This window comes from Canis lupus, chromosome 33, assembly GCF_003254725.2.
Source record: "Canis lupus dingo isolate Sandy chromosome 33, ASM325472v2, whole genome shotgun sequence".
Classification (NCBI taxonomy): domain Eukaryota; kingdom Metazoa; phylum Chordata; class Mammalia; order Carnivora; family Canidae; genus Canis; species Canis lupus.
In genome coordinates this window covers 7,253,653-7,277,400 of record NC_064275.1, presented here as the reverse complement: position 1 = coordinate 7,277,400, position 23,748 = coordinate 7,253,653, and the positions used below count along the sequence as shown (strand labels likewise).

At 41.0% G+C, this 23,748-nt stretch overlaps 1 protein-coding gene across 7 annotated transcripts in view; it reads right to left on the bottom strand.

The window, feature by feature from the left end:
• TMEM45A (transmembrane protein 45A) overlaps positions 1 to 23,748 on the bottom strand; it is a 65,608-nt gene that overhangs the window by 29,027 nt on the left and 12,833 nt on the right. The window contains exon 1 of one of the 7 annotated variants that reach the window (XM_035710136.1): positions 23,446 to 23,622. The exons of 4 other annotated variants lie outside the window; for them this stretch is intronic. The gene's annotated coding sequence lies outside the window, so the exon portion shown is untranslated. Of the gene's footprint in view, positions 1 to 8,345; positions 8,370 to 23,445; positions 23,623 to 23,748 lie in introns of those variants that run through there. 2 more of the 7 variants (XM_025416481.3, XM_035710138.1) reach the window with 2 other exon arrangements.

Below are 23,748 nucleotides of genomic sequence, written 5' to 3'. Positions count from 1 at the left end.
TCTCTTATTTCTCCATCTATGCTTTAAACAAACATTTATTAAACAACGACAGTGGGACGCCTGGGTGGCTCAGTGTTTGAGTATCTGCCTTCGGTTCAGGATGTGATTTGGGACCCGGGATGAGTCCCACATTGGGCTCCTGCGTGGATCCTGCTTCTCCTCCCTCTGCCTATGTCTCTGCCTCTCTCTGTATCTCTCATGAATAAATAAATAAAATCTTTAAAATATATATATATATATATAATATAAACAACGACAGTATTTCAAGTCCAGCTCTATCCATTGGGGACATGTGAGGTAGGATGAGAATCCTCATGGTAATTGGATCCCCAGGTGACTCACATGTACACTAAAGTTTGAGAAACACTGGTCTAGCAATATTTCTCAACAGCAGCACAATTGACATTCCAGGCCAGGGAACCCTTTGTTGTGTGGAGCCGTCTTGTGCTGTGTAGGATGTTTGCTAAGCAACATTCCTGGCCTCTGCCTACTAGATCCTGCAGTACTTTTCCCACAGCTACGATGTCAAAACCATCTACGGATATTGATAAAGGTCCCCTGAGGGGCAAAATCATATCCCCTTCCCCAGTTCACGAAGTACTGGTTTAGAAGTCTCTGGATCAAATCCTCTTAACATAAAAAAGGATTGTTTTTCTTTTCTCTTGGGGAAAGAGAGAAATGTAACAAATTTAACTGTTAACTTTAACTATTGTATCAAAATAAATCCAACTGAGATTATGTGCATCTTTTTCAGAAAGATAAAGTACACATTATTGTAACTAATAAAACAGAACTATGATTTGGAAAAACACCATCTGTAAGATTCCCATGACTTTTTAGACAAAAATCTTTTGAGTTTGTTGTTTGATATTACTATTAAGGAAAAAAAGGAGCCACATTAAATATGTCATACATCGCATTGGACATGATCACTGCCAATTACTTGTGGACCAGGTACAAACAAATAAAGTTCTATATAGAACACCTTCCCATTTTGAAAAAAAACATGGTTAATGTGGGCCTAATGCTCTGTGCCCACCCTCAAATAACGGAAGTGGTGGCAAGGGAGAAGTCATGTTCAAATCCAGTTTATGAAAAAATTAAATAAAATAAGCAGAGGTTGAAACCAGTATGGCAATATCTGAACATTGTACAATGTTGGTTGGCGTAAGGGAGGAAATGTCAGCAGAATCACTCTTCGGTCTTTCCGTCTCTTGGTGTCAGGAAATGTATGTCTCACTGTTTATTTTCACTTTTTTTTTTTTTTTTTTTAACTAGGCCCAATCTAGGAAATAATGACACCTGATTTTGGTAAGTGCCTCTGACAAATAAAGAAACAGAATCATTTCAGCTAGTGATAAAATAACACAGAGCAACGTGAGAACACTCAGGCTCAGCTTGGGATGGTGGGGATAGTGGTTCCACTTCTGAGTTCGGAGGTAGGCTGGGCTGAGCTGAGCTGAAAGATCAAAGCTACCGCAGAGAATGCATGTGACGTGGATGAGGCCATTGGCCCAGTTCTACTCATTTTTACTGGTTCCATTTCACAGAAGAGGCATTAGATATTTGACAGCTTGACTGAATGTCTACGACCAGTAAGTGGTAGAGGGCAGAAAAGGAACCCAGATCTCTGGGGTACAGGTTAGCAATTTTCTTTCTAAAAATACCCCTGTACTCATTTCCTGTTGTTGCTTTAACAAAGTAGTGCAAGTTATAATCAAATTTCACATCTTAAAGGTTCTAGAGGTCAGAAGTCTGAAACGGGTCCCACTTAGATCTCATTCTCTCTTGCTGATGCTGACTCCATTCTTCTCTTGCCACTCATCCTTCTGATTGGGATCCCCCTGCCTCACTGTCATAAGGACCCTTGTGATTACATTGGGCTGGCCTGGATAATCCCCCATCATCTCATCTCCAAATCTTTAACTTAATCAAATTTTCCAAATGTCTTACCATGTGAAGGAAACCAGAATATGTGACCTCAAAATATGTCTCTTTAACATAAAAATTGTTTTGAGGTGAAGGCAATTAGGAATGCAGGAAAAGCTCTCTTTATCTTCCCCTTTACTGACTAAATACAGATATAAATTCCCTTTTCACTGGAGGCAGATGCTTATCAGCCCAGAGATGGCACCAGAGAAATCTGCAAACAAAGCTTACTCCATTTGTTCCCTCCCATATATTTATCTTCCCACAGTTTGGTGTCCTTGAAAGTGCAAAATGGCTTGATCTTGTCCTATCCTTTCTCTACAAATTTCTTCTTCTTTGTTAAAAATACTATATAAGCCAGAATTCTAAGCTGCTGGTTGGACTTACTTTCCGTTAAGGTTTCCCCAAATGATGTGCTCTGCACACGTTAAAAGATTTGCTTTTCTCTTGTTGTCTTTTTGTTAAAGAGTCCCAGCTGAAAACCTAACATGGAGAGAGGCCAACTTTTGCCACCCCGACAATGTATGGTAACATCTGGGTTTCAGGAGATTAGGGTGTGGACGTCTTTGGGAGGCCAAAGCTTACCACACCCCCTTAGGAATGCCAGTCACAAGAAGGGCCTCTGACAGTCATAAAATAAAAGTTTTTTAAAATCGCTGACAGTGGGGGAGAACAGAACAGGAATAGGAGTCTTCAACAGACTCTGAGGTTCTGCGTCACTGAGGGAGGCTCAAGAGCACACTGTTACCTACTTCTGATTCTGGGTGTACATAGGATCCCTTGAGAAAACCAATGCCTGGGCCGCAACTCCTCGAGATTCTGCTTCTATTAGTCTGGGTAAACCCAGGCATCAGCATCTTAAAATTCTTTCTGTAGAACAGAAGGCCAGGGTAGCACAGTTGGTTGAGCATCTGACTCCTGGTTTCATCTAATCTTGGGGTCATGAGATTGAGCCCCAAGTCAGGCTCCATGCTCAGGGCAGAGTCTGCTTGGGTTTCTCTCTCCCTCTCCCTTTGCCCCTCCCCGTTACCTCTAAAATAAATAAATAAGTCTTTAAAAAAATACATAAATAAAAATAAAATTCCCTGTAAAGGTTTAAGAACCCAAATACTGGAATCAGACTACCTGCATTCAAAGGCCAGATCTACCCCTGTGTGCTTGACCTGAAGCACATTATTTAACTTTGCCTCAGTTTCTTCTATAAAATGGGAATGAGGCTATTAATAAAACCACTTTATAAAGCTGAGGACAAACTGTCATTATACTAGTAAAGTTCCTGCCACATAGGAGGTACTGCATAAATGTCTCAAAGCTCGTTCCTCCTCGGGCTGGAACCCGGTGTGATTTCCGTGTGTGTCTAGGATGTGAAGAGCGGGGTTGGAGGATACTGCAGGCAGAATCTCCCCTGCCCTGCCTGATTGTAATGGGCTCCAGAAGAGCTAACCCCAGTGTGCCAAGGGAGGGGCAGCAGGGGGAGCAGAGTTGCAGGGAGTTGCAGGAATGCATACAAATTACACAAGTGAATAAGAAGAAACAACCAGAAAGGCTGGAGCAGGGATGGAGAAGGTGTGGCGGGCCATGCAAAATAGGAGAAACGCTAAGGGCTGTGTGATAGTGATCAAGGTTTCACTGTCTACTAGAGCGGTGGTTCTCCACGTGGCTACCACTGCAACACATCTGGGAGCCATAAAATCACTTAGAGCGTCTGGTTCCCACCCTGACCAATTAAATCAGAATTTCTGGGAGTGAGGCCTGAGAATCTTACTTTGGTTTTTTTTTTTTCTTTTGTAAACTCTCCAGATGATTCTACTTAGCCAGAGTTGAAAGCCCTGCGCCCTTCTCTTATGCCACTGTCATAGGTTAGTCAGCCTCACCAACTGCAACGTGAAGGGAGGGGAGAGAAAGGCTCACAGTGACTGGGTTCCTATTACCGGCCAACACACCTGACATGCACCAATTAATTTAACCCTCATAATTATTATCCCCATGTTCGAGATAATAATAAAGAGGTGCATTTCATAGGGATTGTAATGCCACTCACCAGACCCAAGACTCATGTGTCATGACTGGACCCCAAGATCCAACCCCAAGTCTATGTCCAAAAGGAGTAAGGGAAGAAAATTACCTTTTAGAGCATCCATCACCCTGAGAGCCATTTAGAGTCCTCTCCATTTCATGAAATAACATTTTCCTCCCCACTTTAAGTTTAACAGAACGGAAACTTGAAAAGCTAACTCACCTGCCCAAGGCAAAAAGCTTGTAAATGGAAAAACTGGAATCTTGACTCAAGCCTGTCCACCTCTAATCCCCATCCTCTTCCCCAGCATCTCTGCCCTTCATGTCTCCAAAGCTAATTGTAACAACCGTAACAAAAATCATTTACTGAATGCTGACTCTGTCGCCAACACTGTGCTGAGAATTTCATACGCATTCCCCACGGAAAAGTCAAGTAAAATGACCACGACATAGAAACAAAATAGTTAACGTACAGGGTAAAGGCCAGCAGCACCACTGGGAGGGTTAGAAATGTAGCTCCTCAGGCCCCACCCCACCTGCTGAGTCAGAATCTGCATGTCAATAAAATCCCCAGGTAAACTTGGAGAAAAGACTTCTTTACATGGTTTTTGTTCTGCTTTTCATCTTTCCAAAGAGTTGTTTTGGTCACGCATAGGTTCAGCCTGATTCTCCATTTACCAGACCACATACGACTCCAGTGAACAATATACAAGGAAGCTGCTGCCTGCTGTTTTGTGGTTTAAAATGCTGTCAGGGAAGGCAGCAGGCCCCAAAACACCCTTTCCCCAGTACAACTCTTTTTCTTTGAGTGTTCCGGGGTGTTGGTTTCTAGATACACACCGTTGGACTCCAAACACCCTCAGCAGGAGGGTCACTCCTTAACAAGACAAATTACATGAACGTGAGATTTTCTAATAGCCTATGAAAGCCAGAATGGGATAAAGCAGTGTTTCTTAAACTTGACTATATACAGATATTTTAAAAGAAAAAAATATTTCAGAGCCATTATATAGACTTAAATTGTTTTGTTTGTTTGTTTGAGAGAGAGAGAGAGTGCGTGTTGGGGGGGCAAGAAGGGGTAGGGGGCAAGGGAGAGTATCTCAAGCAGACTCCACACTGAGTGCAGAGCCCAACATGGGGCTCAATCTCAGGACCCTGAGGTCATGACCTGAGCTGAAATCAAGATCCCATGCTCAACTTACCAAGTGACCACGGGCACCTTGACTTAAGTTGTTTTTACTGTAAACCTTCTTAAGTAGTAAAAATATATATTTGGACAACCATAAAAATGAAACAAATTTAGAAATTAAATATGAGCAAAACTACAAAACCAACACAAATCAAGTAAACTAATGCAAATCAAATATAACAATTATTTCTGCTAAAACAAATGGCCTTTCATAGCATGACTATTGCATTGACAGCTACAGTGCATATTATTTTTGGTCCAGAATATGTATATTATTTTATTCCCAAAATGGCTCATTTTTCTATTCAAATTAAATTCCACCAAAAGGTTGTTCAGCTTATTAAGTCCATACTCTTTATGCATCAACCTTTGATAACTAAAGCAGTGTTTCTTGTCCATCACAATCCTGAATAGAAATGTAAGTTCCAGCACTGATATCATGGGTTGAACTATGATACAAGATGTTCATCCAGGTGATCTAGAATATGCTTGTATTTCTCAGTTCTTGTTGAGATGAAAGTGCAGAGTTAGATTATTAGGATACAAAGTTTACAGACTTCTTTTCCTGCTCACAATAACATGTCAGCAGATGCCTAGGAATTATCAACTTCAATTTGGGAAATGCTAGGATAAAGAATTAGTAAGAACTACACCTCAATTGATAATGAGAGGAAATCCCTCTTTGTATAAATATTTTAGCTAGTAAATACAGAAGAAATTACAGAATTTAGAATTTCACAAGCCCTAATGAATTGATAAATTCAGCCAATAATAAAGATGGCTGATATCCAAGAGAGATAACCCAACAAGATGAAATACTCTTGCAAAAAAAAATTAACTTAGGTGTGATTCAGGCTCTATATAATTACCAACTGACAGAAAGTTCAGAGGCAGAAGAGCGTGTTAAACGACATCATGCGGATACAACAAGTAAAATCCAAACGATGCAAAATTCTACAGGACAAACTAGTTTCTTTAATAGATAAATTTAAGAAAAATAGAAATAAAGGGAGAACCTGTATACCAATAGAGACTTCTGAGTAGTATCTACAATTGCAATGTATGGATTTTATTCGCATCCTAATTTGAATAATAATAATAATTCAGGATTTTAAATTCTATAGGGGTGATACTGTGTCTAAGTTTTTTTTTTTAATTTTTATTTATTTATGATAGTCGCACACACACACACACACAGAGAGAGAGAGAGAGAGAGAGAGAGGCAGAGACATAGGCAGAGGGAGAAGCAGGCTCCATGCACCGGGAGCCCGACGTGGGATTTGATCCTGGGTCTCCAGGATCGCGCCCTGGGCCAAAGGCAGGCACCGAACCGCTGCGCCACCCAGGGATCCCTAAGTTTTTTTTTTTTAAAGAATCTTTGGTTTTTAGAGATACATACTGAAATATTATGGACCAAATAATACATCTTGGATTTGTTTCAAAATCGTGATTGATTTTATGTCAAGCTGGCATGGTACCTTGTTTCTGGTCAAACACCACCCAGATATTGCTGAGAAGGCATTTTTTAGATACATTCAAGATTCAACATTTAAATTTGGAGATACTGAGTAAAGTAGATTACCCTCCATCCTGGTGGGTGGGGAGAGAGAGCTCATCTACTCATTTGAAGGCCTTACGAGAAAAGAAGTAATTCTGTGTCCAGATTGGCTTCCCAGTAGAAACTGCAACATCAACTCTTCCCTGCTGTCTTGCCTTACAGATTTCAGACTAGCCGGCCCCCTGATTGCAAGAGTCAATTCCTTAAATTTCTTTCCCTCTCTCTCTCCCTCTCCACTCCCTCCATATATTTATATAGACATACACACACACATCCTTCTAGTTCTGTTTCTCTGGACAATTCTGACACACACAAAAAATGATCTGGGGGAAGAAAATGTAGATGAGGAAATAGATAAAAGAAAATTGGCCATGAGTTAGTAATTGTCGAACCTGGCTAACGAGTACATTATACTTTCCTCTCTACTTTTGGATCTTCTTGAAATTTTCCATTTAAAAACTTGGGAAGAATGAAAATACATGGGAGAGTCAAACAGAGACCCAGTTTTTCTGTCACTGGATCTGACAACAGAATGGCATATTAGAAACCAAGGCCATCCTGAGAAATTCAAGCTTTGACTCCACTGCTCACAAGGGAGAAATTAAAGCTGGAATGGCCTGGCCTTGAAGATGACTCTTGATCTTGAACTTCCAGTTTAATTTACACTGCACCCTCTGCTCCTGCACATCCCTTTACCACAGCACTTTCTCACACGTTCACTCTCAGACTCTTCTCACTACCCAGGAGCTTCTTACTCATCCAAGCATCAAACTTGCACTCAATAGTGCTGGATGAATGAGTCTAAGCAACGCCTACGCTTAAGCTAACTCATGCTACCCCTTTCTAGTTTTAATTTTCTTCTAATTGTTAGGGCCTACCATAAGTGCTCCATTTTTAATTCCTGAATATGCTCTGATTCTAAATATTTCTCCCTCACAATCAAACATTTGAGATGTCACTTTGAGGTGGTGATGGTGGGGGTGGGGGTGGTGTGGAGAATGGACTTTGGCATTCACCATCAGAGAATTCTGTAAAACTTCAAAATCCCAGTGCCTGGGAAGGAAACAAAATCCCATGCAACAACAATTAATTTGTAATGCTTTCTTTCTAACTTCTTAAAAAGCAAAAACTCTGACTCTTAGTACCTGTTATGAAACTCATTCTTTTTCACAAGTCTGCTATGAGGTAGCAGAATTTCAATGTGAATATTCATTCAAATAGGCTGTTTCTTTGACTTTGTCATTGTATTCTGCATGATTCTGAAATAAAATAATGGGTTTTACATTTGGAATGAAGATAAATCCTAGGATACCCAATTTTACAAATTAAGTAAGTGAAAACAGTTGGTCCCGGTTTTATTTTGAATGTAATGTATAGGAGAGAGAAAAACTAAGAGAGAGAGAGAGAGACAGAAATAGGCATTTCTGATAGTTAAACTCCAGCCTTCTCTTAATTCACATTCAAACAGCAAAAAGTGGAGAGTTTTATAGTTCGCTAGGCTCCATGGACAAAGCTCTGATTCCTGTACAGGAACATGAGGGGTCAGAGTGAGTTGAAGTCTCCTACCCTCCACCCCTTCCCCCTTCCCTTGATTTGATGCTGAAAGTCATTACTTTAACCCAAAGAAATATCCACCTTTGCTTTTGCCCCTACCTTACAGAGGAATGTCACCCACATCTTCAGTTCCTGCCCTTCAATACTTCGTACCACTTTGGACATGTGTAGGTAGACTTGCCACATTCAGCAGCAACAACAAAAGTACAAGATACCCAGTGACATTTATATCCCAGATAAGCAACAAATAATTTTTTGGCATAAATATGTCCCATAGATTTCATGTGTTATTTGACATTCAAATTTCACTGCACACCCTATGCTTTATCTGGCAACCCATGAAATGAGTTGCATGAAATTCCATTGGGTTGCAACAGCTTGAGGTAGAGATTTCTCAAGCAATACCCATGAAGCTGGGGAAGAAATTGACAGCAAAGTGCCACATGAAAATAAGAGAAAAGAATCCAAGAATATTTGTTTCCCCTTTCTAATGAAATCCATTAAAAGAGGCGAGCATGTTTCTCTGAGTAACAAATCTCGAGTTGATTTGGCTGTGACTTCTAGAGTCAGATGCACTACCATCGCACTACAAGGTCACATTTCCAAATCTATAGTTAAACATTCTGTATTATTTTCTGAATAATACACTGGCTATTTCTTAACCAAAATGGCCCCTATGCTTCATTTATCAATGAGAAATTTGTTCTGAAACTGGTCTCATCAGATAAGCTGAGAACCCCTGGGCCAAGGTTCCATTGTATGAGGCCACCTGAAGTGGTATGAAATGTCTTTTTTTCTCAATCAATAGATAGTAAAAGTATAGCCATAATCACATTGTTGGATGGGGTAGGGAGGGGTCCTAAAAGTCCTCTGATGTTAAAAATGGGTCAATCTCATATTTGATAAGGTTGGAAGCATTGGTCAATGATGATTTTCAGTGTTTCTTCCAACCTCTTCGTGATTCCTAGCATCAGAGCCACCATCATTGGTTCTTTGCTGGTTCTTCTGAAAATCAGTTCTGAACAAGTAGAGTAAGAGTCTTGGGGCTCAGAGTTGGAAGGACTGGTCATAAAAGTGGTCAAGTATCATGGTCACTATATTAACCTTATCGTTCGCTTCAATGAGTTTAACAAATATAAGACATCTTCTGAATTCCTGTTGGGATTTTATTTATTTTCCTATAGGTTCATACCACAGTAATTTAGACGGGGTAATTTATAGATATTTTGGTGTCCATAAAGGAATTGTTAAAAACTTACTTTTTTATTAACTTTCATTTATTCTCACTTCACGAGTGTTTACGATGCACTAATTCCAGGTATTACATTCTGCTCTTGATGACAAACTACTGCATACTGTATTTTCCAAAGAGATAAATGCAAAGAAAGATGAAGTCTCTTATTCAGTGATTCCCGATGTAGATGATACTCTCAAAATCACAGATATCATAAATTATATTTACGTATTTTAAATACTTATATTAAAGTACTTACTAATAGATGATGTGAGATTTTTGACTTGGTTTAAAAATATTGAGAAACATTATTGGAGCCATATTTACTCACTTTCTGCCTTTGACTGCAAATATAAAAGTCAGTCCTGAACCAAAGATGTCCTTCCACTTAAAGCATCCTACTTTAAAAAAGAGTCTTTAATTACTTAGGAGACTCTGAAGTACAATGTGTTCTTTGTTACCTGATTTGTTTGAATTGTGACCTATCCTGTTGTAATCCAGAACTAATGGAGTGGGGGGGGGGGAGTCAGAATTGTTTTCGTGATTTTTAAAAATTATTTATTTAAAGTGAGAAGAATTCTCAATGGCTGGTTTCCCTGAAGTCTACCTGTAGCACTATCTAAATGTTTCCTACGAGAAGACTTCGCATTGCTTCCTCATTTTAACAATGAGTCTTATACCAAGTCCAGGAACAACAAAGCAAGTGAGGAAAGACTGGCGAATAATAGCACCTTAAGTTTGCGTAACACTTTTAAGTCCATGATCTGGCTAATTCCATGAAGGACCTCATGAAGCATGATCAGGAACACAAGAAGAGGAGAGGCTTGCCTGCAGGGTCACAGCTGAGGTGTAACTGAACCACCAGTCTCCTATATTCGCAGCTTCAAGCCCTTTTGGTTTTTGTTTTTGTTTTTCCTGTTGCTCATTGACAGAAGTCAAAAAAGATATCTATTTAAAAGTGGCCAAAAGCAGTGATAAACCAGCAATAACAGGACTTTGGGGAGGGAAAGGCTGCTAACAGGCATCAGAGATGCAGAAAGATAGCAAGGCCAGAGATTTCTGGAGGCATCACTGTAAATCAGCACGTATGTGGCTTACATTCATTTAAACAATGTGATGGATGAAGAGCTTAGTGTGGAGTGGGTACCTGCAAAACATTCTACCTACAGTGTCTTGTCTTTTCTGCCCACCTACCCCCAAGGGGTACAAATTACTATTAGCCTCCTGGTATTAACAGAGGAGGAAACCAAGGTTTAAAAAAAGATAAATGACTTGTTGGAAATGTTCTCACAGATGTTTAAATGGCAGAGTTGGGATTGGAACCCGGTGTGACTGATTCTAGAACCCAGGCTCTTACCTATATGCCCTTACCCCTCCCTGGGCACAGAGCAACTGAGCCTCCCAAGACACTGAGGGCTCCAGCATGCCTGGCCCAGAAAGCAATCGAGGGCAGAAGTGGAGACACAGGAAGATGCCTAGAGGTGAGGCTTCAAAGGCTGCTCAGGGTCACTGAAGAGGCGGCCCTGCCTGCTGTAAGCTGTGCTTCTATGGGAACTATCATTATCAATGGAAGGAAAAGGTTAAGGGGGCAAAGTCAGGAAAGTGAAGAGTACCTGGCATACGGCTCCTCTACCAGGATCAGAAAACTAGTAAAAGCTTTGAAGAAAAGAAGTTACGTGGTGTAAATGATATTTCAGGGAGATTAATCTGCCAGCCATGCATAGAAGACATTAAAGGGAGCAAGAGGCTGGAGGCAAGGCAACTGGTTAAGAGGCTATTGCCACTACTCATGACTAAGATGATGAGCCTGAGTTGCAACAGGGCAGTGGGAAGAGGGGCAATGGGACAAATGTGAGAGGTACCCACAGTGAAAGAAGGGCTTCAGGGCAGCTGCATAGCCAAGACTATGGTCCATGATGGTCTGAGGCAGCCTGAAGAGAGGAGGAAAGACACTACCAGGGCTGGCAGTGGCCTCCACCCTGCACACTCAGGAACCTGCCTCTTCCGTCTCCTCACCAGACCACAAGCTCCAAGGACACAGGGGGCCTTTTTGTGCCTGGAAGCCCCACGACTTTTTCCTGTTGCCAACCGTAGGCCAGGTGTTTGGTAGACTTCATAAATATTGACTGGCAGTCTGTTTCCTCTTCCTGGAACTCTGTTCCCCCTTCTGCCTGGAAACTTCATGTGGGAAGGCCTCCCTGAAGGCCCAGCAAAAACGTTTCCCCCTCAGAGAGGCCTCCATGACCAGTTAATCTCAATTAGGCCCTCCAATTCTCCTTCCCACAGAAACTTTTCTTCACGGTACTTATTACAATATGGAATTTTATACTTGTTGTTTTAAAATTTCTTTTGTGTTTCCTTTTGTGGTTTTCATTAGTGGCGGTTTTCCACCTCCTCCAACACACACACACACACACACACACACACACACACACACTACAAACTCTACAATATGAGTATTTCTTTTTACCATTGAGTCCCCCACAGCCAGCATAGTGGTGTCCCAAAGAGATAAAATGCATGCAAGCCACATATGTAATTATGAATTTCTAGTAGTCACATTTTTTAAAAAAGAAATAGGTGAAATTAATTTTAAGAATATATTTGATTTTACTTAACAAAATATATCCAAAATGTTATCATTTAAATGTGTGATCTACTGAAAAAAAATAACAAGATAGTTCATATTCATTTTTTTCCTGTACTAAGTCTTTATCTTTTGTATTTTCCACTCCTAGCACGTCTCAATTGGGACTAGCCACACAACAAGTGTTCCATGACCATACGTGGCTAGTGGCTACCACAATGGATCACACAGATCTTTGCATGATGCTTGACAGGTGTTACTTAATAAAAAGTTGATTCATGAGAAAGGGAAGGTGGGAAGGGAGGCAAGAATCAAAAAATGGAGAGCGAAAAAAAAGAGAAATTAACATTTGTTGGGTGTTTTAGGTTAGGTTCTTTCATATTTCAGTAAGTTGCGTGATTTGATTCTAACTTCAACCCTAGTGATGTGGGCATAATGAGAACCATATTTATAAATGAGACACTCGTTTGGCGATGCCATGTAACTTGCCCAGGATCACATTGTCTTATAAGTGAAAGAACCCAGATTCAGAATGCAATCTCCCTGACCCAATTGTGCTTCCTGCACTCACAGAAGCCATACATAACAAGTCTAGTCAGGCCCATACTGCTATCTAAATCTCTCTCTCATCCAGATAAAACAGCCTACATCCTCCTATAATATATTGTTTTGAATCCCACAGACACTCATTTCAAAAGTATGATCTGATTATTGCAGGCCAACGTGGGAGTCTCCCCTTGCTCCTCCACAAATGCTTTAAGAGGGATCCTTATCACATTTGCTGCTGCCCATTAGGACACTATGACCAAACAAAATGGTGGCACTTGAAGTATGTCAAGTTCTCTACCACACTTCCTCGCTCGATTTAGTTCTCCTGCTACCTAGAACCCTTCCCTCCTTCACCTGATTGACATGCATCCTACATGACTCAGCTCAAGAAAAAAAGAAAGAACAAAGAAATGGAAAAAAACTCAATTCATCAGTCATCCCATTCCAGCCAAGAAATCTCCCTGATCTGTTCTCCAAGTGTGAAGGCCACCTTTATTGTGTTCACAAGATGCTCATGTGGAATTTTTCATGCAAACCATCATTATATACCTAGGGTCTCCCTCACTAGGCTGTGAGCATCTGGAAAGCAAGAATTGTGTCTTTTATCTTTATATCTCCATTGACCAGCATTTGTTGAAGGGCTGTTAAACAAATTGAAAAAAAAATGGATAGATTGATAAGCATGCTCATAACCCTGTTTATTTTTTTTAAGATTTATTCATTCATGAAAGAGAGAGAGAGAGAGGGAGGCAGAGATACAGGCAGAGGGAGAAGCAGGCTCCATGCAGGGAGTCTGATGTGGGACTCGATCCCGGGACTCCAGGATTATGCCCTGGGCCAAAGGCAGGCACCAAATCATTGAGCCACCCAGGGATTCCCATAACCCTGTTTAAAAAGGAATACCTGGTGCCACACAGTCCAAAGAATTAAAAAAAGACTAGAGAACTCTTACAATATCTGCATAGCACTCAGGCCAGTTATCAAGGCATGGGTATCAGTGACATGAGCAGATAGCTTCAGCATTGCACTCTGTGATGCCTCCAACCATGTCATAAGTAGCAATGTTTTAAGCTCTGCAGAAGATGTAGCAAAATTGAGACTTATCCCACTGTCAGCTCCTGGGAGGTTAGGGATATGTGGAATAGTTAGGCATGTGGTAGGTAGGAAGAAGCATGCTAAGCGTCAGAATGTGGCAACACAGTCAAAGAGCCTAAGCATGCTAACCTGGAGGGGACAGGGGACATGCAGTGTTGGTATCCATATACTCATCAGAAGGGCGATGGTGGAAGACTGCACTGAGCAAAGGGTCAAACCACAATAATTTAGTTGTCCCTAATTCACAATACCCTGGGCACCCTCTGGGGATATCTTAAAAGATATTTATAGATGGATATCTTGGCTACACCTGCGATTGTGATTGTACTAGTGTTGGGCCAGAGCTTCTAACCTTCGATGTAGCACACTGATGTGCCCCTGGTGGGTACAGTTGTGCCAGAGGAAAATACAAATTCCCTCAGTCCTAGAAACAGCCAGGTGACTGTAAGGGAGGGCAATGCTTATGGAAGCCAGAATCGACTCCCCAACCCTGGCCTACTGCTTAGGAATGATCCCTCTCAGCTATACAGTATCATGTTCTACATAAATTCTGGCATGAAAAATGTTAAGAAGTATTGACATAGACTATATGAGGTGAATGAGCAAGCATCAGAGACTTCAGATTTTTAAAAAGTATTTAATTTTGACAGGGCCAGGTGGGTAGAAGGTGATAGATATGATAGAAGCCAGGATTGGGCCCAACAGCCTTGCAGGATTGTGAATTCTCAAATATTAGTACAGACCAAGACCAGCCTACTTCTGTGGGTGTTTCTGAAAATTCAGATGGAAGATGGGACACTAGTACACGGCACCACTAAAAGTAAGTTAATAATAGTAACCCATAAGAATAAATTCCAGGTCCTCAACAATGGCACACTCCTGAAAAACAAACATATCAAGGTAAGTGACACTTCATCCCCCAATAGCCTAAATTTCTTAATTGAGAGAGGCAGGTCAGGGGCCAGAGTCAGCCCTACAACCACTGCCTGGCACCTCCCCACTTCTCCTTCTGGCAGTGTATGGCCCAGGGAAAAATTAGTCTTTAAAAATTAGAAACACTCGCTCATGGAATTTCCCATGCATACTATCATTACGGCCTCATAAACAAGCTGGAAAATGAGGGGGAAGAGGATATGATTGTCAGTAGAGCTGGACTCATTACCCCATGCCCCACATTTATTCTCCTGACACTGTTTGCTTGTCTTTTCAAGCATAGGTCTGAATTCAGGGTTGGATAGAGCTGAGAAGGCACATAACCAGAGAACCACAATAATACCTAAAATACAATTAAAGGTATTAGGAAATAATGGCTTCTATTGAACTCTTACTTAACCAGAAATGACAAAAAAGTAAAAACAAACACCTCTCCCCATGTTACTAAGCTGATCAGAAATATACTTCACAGTCACTGCAAATGGGGCTCAAACTGTAATAGGATCAGGGTACTGGAGGAAGGTAAGAGCTGAATGTGGCAAAGGGGCACTTCTCACTCGGAACAGGTAGCAAACCAGTCCTACTTCTTAGCGAGGCTCTGGCTGGCATCACACACCTATGGCTCTAAGTAGGTAGGAGAAGGCCAGACCCATTTGACACAAAGTAATATAGAGTAAATGGCCCGAAGGGTGTCAGTGTGTACGTGCTGAAGCTAGCGTGGCATCTCAACAGCCCTCACCAAGCAGAAGCTAACATCTGAGATCTGAATAAGCCCTGTCAAGGTAGGGCAGACAACAAAAAGGGGAAACTAAAATTAATCCCCACCACACCCAACCTCCTTCAGAGATGCAAAAATCACCTGAATTCCTTCTGTTCAATACTATCACTGGGGAACTGAGCACATGCCAGAGGAATTTAAGCTCTACTGAATACCAAATTAAAAGACATCCAAGGCATTTACAGAGCTCCACTCTAAATTTTGCTTCTAGCTTCTAAAGGGGTTCTTCAGTAATTGGAAATAACTAGGAAGCAAATATCTTCCTTCTTGAAGGCTAATAAAATGTTCATTCAGTTAACATCTACCATGGGCCAAAGAAGAATGAGGGAGTCTCCTTCATGTGAATCCCCACTTGCCACTTCAAAGTAGCATCTAGGCCCCAGCCTAGTTGTAACACCATGATAATCTCAACTTTTATACTTCCCCTTACTCTTCCACTTCCTAGACCAAGACAGGAAAAATGACAGGTCTGTCTTAGTGATGAGATACTCTTGATCCCATTGTCTCAGGTACAGAGAATGATGAAAGCAGAGGCTGCTATTGTCCAGAGAGTTGAAGCCAGATTGGCAGTCTGTGTCTTCTTGCTTCTCCAAGGGATATAAGAAGAAATACTAGAACCAGAAGCCCAGCCCCACCATGGTTCACTTCAAGCTGCACAGAGTGGGAGTTTCCTGTGGAGTGTCTGTGTCTTGGGGGCAGGGTAGGGGAGGAACAAAATTATATAAAAAGGCATTGTAGGTAAAATCTCTCACACAACACACACACACACAGAAAAGAGCAGAAGACAAAACTAGGAACAAGGAACAAGGACAATGAATAGAAACCAATAACAAATATGGTAGATGTTAAACTATACCAATAATTACTTTAAACTTCAATGGTCTAAGTGCACCAATTAAAAGACAAGATTGTCATAGTGGATTTATAAAAAAGACCCAAGACTTTGCTGTCTATAAAAAACTCACTTTATATATCAAGACACATATAGATTAAAAGTAAAGGGATGGAGAAAGTTATATTATGCCAACAGAGCAGGCTTCAGAGCAAGTAAAGTTATGAGGAATAAGGGGGGATTGCATAATGATAAAGGGGTCAATTCCCCCAAGAAGACAAAAAAAATTGTTACCATGTATGGGCCTAATAACAGAGCTTCAAAATACCCAAGACAAAAACCAATAGAATAGGGAAAAATAGATGAATCCACTATTCTAGTTGGAGGCTTTAACACTCTTGATTAGAAATGGACACATCCAACAGGCAGAAAATCAGTAAGGATATAACTGGCTCAAAAGCACCATTAATCAAATGGATATAATTGACATCAATAAACTAGTTCATCCAACAACAGTAGAATACACATTCTTCTCAAGTTCAAATGAAACAGTCACTAGTGTCAGATCACATTCTGAGCCATAAAACACACCTTAACTTTAAGTTTCATTTAACTTAGATGAAATGGACCAATTCCTTGAAAGATACAATTTACCAAACTCACACAAGAGAAGATATAGACAATCTGAATAGGCCTATATCTATTAACGAAATTGAATAAGTAATTAATGACCTTCAGAAAAAAAGAACCAGGCCCGGATGGGTACACTGGGGAATTCTACCAAATAGTTAAGGAAAAAATTGTAACAATTTTGTATAATCTCATTCAGAAAACAGAAGTAAATGGAATACTTCTTCATTTATCCTCTGAGGCCAGCATTACCATAACACTAAAATCGGACAAAGACATTACAGGAAAACAAAACTACAGACCAAGATATCTCATGAGCATAGATGCAAAACTCTTCAGCAAAACATTATCAAATCAAATCACAACAATGTGTAAAAATAATTATACATTACAACCAAGTGAAATTTATCCCAGTGTGCAAAGCTGGTTCAACATTCAAAAATTAACTAAATCAATATATCACAACAATAGGCTAAGAAGAAAAATCACATAATCATATCAATAGATGCAGAAAAAGCATTTGGTAAAACGCAACACCTATTAACAGTTAATTAATTAATTTTAAAAACCTCTCAGCATACTAGGAGTAAAAGAGACCTTCTTTAACTTAATAAATAATATCTACAGAAATCTACAGTTGACATCATACCTGATGGTGAGAAATTAAAAGTTTTCTTGCTAAAATCAGGAATAGACACCACTGTACTAGAAATCTTGGTTAATACAATAAGAGAAGGGAAATAAGAAGTAGAATAAAACTGTCTTTGTTCACAGATGGTCTGATTGTCCACATAGAAAATCCAAAAGAATTGACAAGAAACTAGAACTCATATGCAACTGTATTGAAAGTTTTAAGATATAGGTTAATATGCAAAAGTCAGTGGGACTGCCTCCCTGAGGCAAAGGAAACCAACAGCAGGATGAAAAGGCAATCTATAGAATGGGAGAACATATTGGAAAATCACATATCTAATAAGGAGTTAATATCCAAAATATATAAAGAACTCCTACAACTCAACAAAAAATGAACAGTTCAATTTAAAAAAGGGCAGAGAAAATGAATAGATATTTTTTTCAAGAAAGATATACAAGTGGTCAAAGGACACGTGAAAAGATGCTCAACATCACTAATCATCAGGGAAGTGCAACTCAAAACCACAATGCGAGATCACCTCACAACTATTAGAATAACTATTATCAAAAAGACAAGTATTGTGAAGGATGTAGAGAAGCAAATATTGTTTCTTGATAATAACAAGTATTGTGAAGGATGAGGAGAAAAGGGAACCCTCATACACTGTTGGTGGGAATGGAGATTGGTGCAGCCACTATGAAAAAAAGTATGAAGTTTCCTCAGGAAATTGAAAATAGAAATACTGCATGATTCAACAATTACACTCCTTGGCATTTATCTAAAGAAAACAAAATCACTATCTCAAAACGATATCTGCATCCCCAGGTTTATTGTAGCATTGTTCACAAGCCAAGACAGGGAAACAACCCAAATGCCCATCAGCAGATGAATGGATAAAGAAAATCTAGTGTGTGTATGTGCATGTGGGTTATATATAGATGTGTGTGTGTGTATTCTTTTATATATATATATTTGTATTATATATATATATATGAAATATTTTGAAATCCTGCCACTAGGGACAACATGGATGCAACATGAGAGCATTATGCTAAGCAAACTAAGTCAGACAGGGACAAGTAGTATATGATCTCACTTATATGTGGAATCTAAAATAAAACAAAACAAAATAAAAAACAATAAAACTTATAAATATAGAGAACAGATTGGTGGTTGCCAGAGGTGGGAGAGGCAGGGGGGATCAAATGGGGACAAGTGGTCAAAAGGTACAAACTTCCAGTTACAAGATAAATAAGACCTGAGGATATAATACTCAACATGGTAACTATAATTAGTAACACTGTAGTGCATGTTTGAAAGTTGCTAAGAAAGTAGATCTTTTTTTTTTTTAAGATTTTTTACTTATTTATTTATTCATAGAGACACACAGAGAGAGAGAGAGAGAGAAGAGGCAGAGACACAGGCAGAGGGAGAAGCAGGCTCCATGCGGGGATCCCGACACGGGACTCAAGGATCTCTCCAGGATCACACCCCAGGCCACAGGCGACACTAAACCACTGAGCCACTGGGGCTGCCCAAGAAAGTAGATCTTAAAAGTTCTCACCACACACACAAAATTTTAACTGTGTGTCATGAGGGATGTTAAGTGGACTTATGCGGTAATCATTATGCAGTCTGTACACACATCAAGTCATCATGTTGTATACCTAAAATTAATACAACGTTATCTGGCAATTATATCTCTATAGAAAAGGAAACAACCAATGGTCTAATTAAAAAGTGGGTCAAAGACCGTTCAGGCACCTCATCAAAGAAGACATACAGATTGTAAATAAGCACATTAAAACACGGTATCATGTGTCATTAGGGAATCATAATTAAAACAACAGAGAGACAGTAGGAGGCACATACTAGGATGGCTGCAACCCAGAGCGCTGGCAGTACCAGATGCTGCTGAGAAGGTGGAGCGATCGGAACCCTCCTTCGTTGCTGACGGGAATGCGATGTTGCACAGCAACGTTGGAAGACAGTTTGGCAGCTTCTCACAAAATCAAACTTGAATATTTACCCAGAGCTGAAAAGGTATATGCACGCAGAGGCCCGCACACAGATGTTCATACCAGCTTTGCTTACCACGGCCGCAACTCGGAGGCAACCAAGACATCCTTCAGTAGTGAATGGACAAATAGAATGGAATAGTCCATAAAATGGAATATTATTCAGTGATAAAAGGAAATGAGCTCTCAAGCTACAAAAAGACATGGAAGAAACTTCAAGGCACATGACGAAGTGAAGGAAGTGCCAACCTGAAAAGGCTACAACACTGTGTGATTCCAGTTACCTGATGTTCTAGAAAGGCATTACTGTGGAGACAGTAAAAAGGTCAGTGGTGGCCAGGGCTTAGGACGGGAAGGGACGAATGAGCAAAGCACCAACAATTTTTAAGGCAAGTAAAAAATAAAAATAAAAATAAATAAGGCAAGTAAAGCTATTCAAGGGCAGCCTGGGTGGCTCAGCAGTCTAGCGCCGCCTTCAGCCCAGGGCCTGACCCTGGAGACCCAGGATGGAGTCCCATGTGGGGCTCCCTGCATGGAGCCTGCTTCTCCCTCTGCCTGTGTCTCTGCCTCTTTCTCTTTCTCTTTCTCTCTCTCTCTCTCTCTCTCTCTCTGTCTCTCATGAATAAATAAATAAAATCTTTAAAAAAAATAATAAAGCTATTCGATATGATATTATAATGGTGGATACAAGTCATTATACATTTGTCAACCCACAGAACGCACAACCCTAAAAGTAAACCATAATGTAAACTATGAGCTTTGAGTGAAAATAACGTGTCAGTGAAGGTTCATCAAAATGTATCTCTCACTTTCCAGAAACCAGCAGGGACAGCAAAAAACGGGGGGGGGGGGGTGGAGAACCCACAGATTTCCTCTGTATCTGGCATCCATCCAGCATCTTAACATTGCCCCGGAGGAAAAGCCAAACATCATATTCTGTGCTCCCAAACAACTTTTGTTTTCATGACCCGAAGCTGGTGAGGTGTCCTTGAACCAACAGGAGGGAGTGGGGGAGTCAGCAGGCCCTCCGACTGACGGAAGGTGTGCCTGCTACAGGGGAGCTCTCCTGATACCCCAACAGAAGCCAGCTACGTCCCATCCAGCCAAGTCATCCTCTGGCCTCGGCCCAGGAAAGAGCCTCCCCCCACCCCGAAATAAGTTGTCAAATTCCACAGTCACTCGCAGCTCCTGCAGTCCTACAGGTCTGCTCAGAGCCCTAAGGAGCCACAGCCCCAGCTGGAGAAGCTTCTTTGTGTGTCCTCAGTTCTTTTCTACTTTCACCATCATGTTGCTCGCTTTGTCGCCTCCCTCTGAAATCCCTCTAGTTTATGCCAATTTTGAAAGTTCTATTTTCTCTCCACCTCTAACAGGACAAGTGCTAAGACAGTACTGCCAGGGCCTCACCGAGAGGCGGCAAGAACAAGCCTCGGCCAGCTCCCCGTGATCATACCCCAAACGCACCCTCCTAGAAGGGCCTGTGTTTTGCACGCAAAGGCACCGTGCGTGCACAGCTGTGCTGGGACTCGGGATGGGGGGTGCGGCCACATGCCTACACCAGATGTGAAGGGAGTCCTCATGGGCCCTGTTGCAATAATGGAACCCCAACCCAAGCAGACCTACCCAGGGGCCGAGTCCCATTGTGCTATTTGCCGGCCCATTCCATAAGAATTCAAGTTTGCTTACAAAGACCGGTGACATAAAATAAAGATAAATGAGAAAAATGGGAAATCGAGAGACTTGAAATCTCTGGATGAGTGGGAAAATTCTGGCTCCAGTGGCATGATCTCTAACTTCACAGTTCCCCACCTCGTTCTCTCCCCTCCTTGCCGGTCCTACATGATTCTAGCTTTCTTGTCAAGGTCACCAAAGACGCCCACGTTGCTAAATTCAATGGTCAAGTCTGTCTCAGCTTACCTGAGCCACTAGCAGAATTTCACAGAGCTGATCACTGCCTACTTCCTGGAAAATATTCATCCCATATTTTTCCTCTTCACGGGCCCCTCCTTCTTTCCTGGCTTCTCCTAATCCCTAGCTTCTCAAAATTATAATGTCCTAGGGCTCAGGTTTTAGAACTCTTTTCTATCTCCTCAGGACTGGGGAATCTCATCCCTTTTCACAGCACTCAGCAGTATGCTGTGTGCCCATGATTCCCAGATTTTTATCTATAGCCAGACTTCTCCCCGGAAACCCTCCACTCCTCATATCCAACTACCCACTCAGCTGTCCAACAACACACATCTTAAACTCAAAACTGTCCAAAGCAGATCTCCTGGCACCTTGACCAGATCTCCTACCTCCCATTTTCCCCACTCAATGACAACTTCATCCTCCCAGTTTTACCAAAAATTTTACGGTCATCCTTGACTCCTCTCTTTCTCTGACTTTCCACATCCAATCTGTTGGAAAATCCTGTTGGCTCTATCTCCAAAATATGTGTAGGATCTGACCACCTCTCACCACCTCCCCTGAGACCGCTCTGGGATAGACCTGGGTTATAAAAATGGTCTCCTAACTGGATTCTGCTTCTTCCTTTGCCCCTTTCAGACTATTCTTAACACAGAAGTCAGGATAATCCTGTTGAAATGTAGGTTAGGCTCAAGTCCTCATGATGGCCTACATTGCTCCACATGATTTAGCCCCCGTCACTTCTCTAATCTCCTCTCCTCCCTACCAACCGCACTGACCTCCCTGATTCTCCTTGAACACATCAGGCTCTCCTCTGCCTCCAAGTTGTACTTGCTTGAAATATTCTTCCTTCTTATCTCCTCTAAGACTTTGATCAAATACCTCAGGGAGGTCTTCCCTTATCTATTTAAAACTTCAAACTGTCTCAAGACCCCATCCCCTTTTCTTGCTTTATTTTCCCCATAATTCATCTCCTTCTAACATACAGCATAATTTACTGACTTATTCTGTGTATTGCAATTAGAATGAAAGCTCCATGAATGTAGGAAGTTTTTCTATTTTTCTTTACTGCTTCATTTCTGGCTCTTAGAACTATTCCTGGCATATAGTAAGTTGTTCAGTACATAAGTGTTGGATGGATGAACAGATGCATAAATGGATGAATAAATGAATGAATGGATGGATGGACAATGGATGGATGGAAAGAGTAGATGGCAGGATTTGTGCTTCCACTGCCAGATTCTAAAGATCCCAGAGGTGGGAAATGTCACAAATCAAGGAGAATTCAGCATGTAAAACACAGGTCTCCCCATATCTGCTCTGCCATGCTAGATCCTAACTTAAAATGAAGTGAAATGTCCATGGAATCATTAGAATTAGGCTAAGCTTAGTTTTGTCTCAATCAGCCATAGCTCATAAAAAGTTGGCTGGGAAAATATTCATGAATATGGGAGTTGAGAATGGCAAGCCATGACTATCCCCTCAAGAGGGATGGTGGAGTTGACACACTTAAAAGTACCAGTTTCTATTGAGTTTCTACCACGTGACAGATAGGACACCAGGCTCTTGGCCAACATTATCTCATTAACTTCTGGCCACACTGGGAAGGGGGTATTATTACTCCCATTTTACAAATCAGGAAACTGAAGTCCAGAGAGGTTATTTTCACAATATCCCAAACACATGGTAAGAATCAGTATTCAAACTAGATCTATATGAATCAAAATGTCTTATTCTCTACATACTAAAGATTACTCTAGAAATGGTGAACTAACCTTTGACTGTTTTGGATCAATTCTCCCTAGGCTCTCAGTACAGCAAACATCTTAGAATTGGAACCGAAAGAATAAGAAAGAAGAAGTTAAAACCGAGTCTTTGCTTCTTAATTAATGCTGAAAATTTTCCAACAGAATAAAAAAAAATTGGTAGGCTAAAACTGGACACCTTTCAGTCACATTCACACACCAATGAAAAGTAGTAGGAAAACACGAGATTAAAACTTACCACACTACTACCTTCACCCAAATTTCTCATGGATCGTAAGTACCGAAGATGTGCTGCTCAGGAGCTAACAAATCCTGGCTGTTTAATACTCAAGAAAGACAAGCATACTTCACCAACATCAGCCTCTCAGCAGCCCCAGAGAAATCTCTTTTCTTCCTCCCACTCACATTTCTCCCTCAGCATTGTACACTGCCAGTGGCCTCCATCTCCACCCAACCTACAGAAACCTGGCCCATAACACCCTGCAATTAATATCATCAGACATGCAAGTCTGATTGTCAACCTAGTAGGCATGTTCTCACT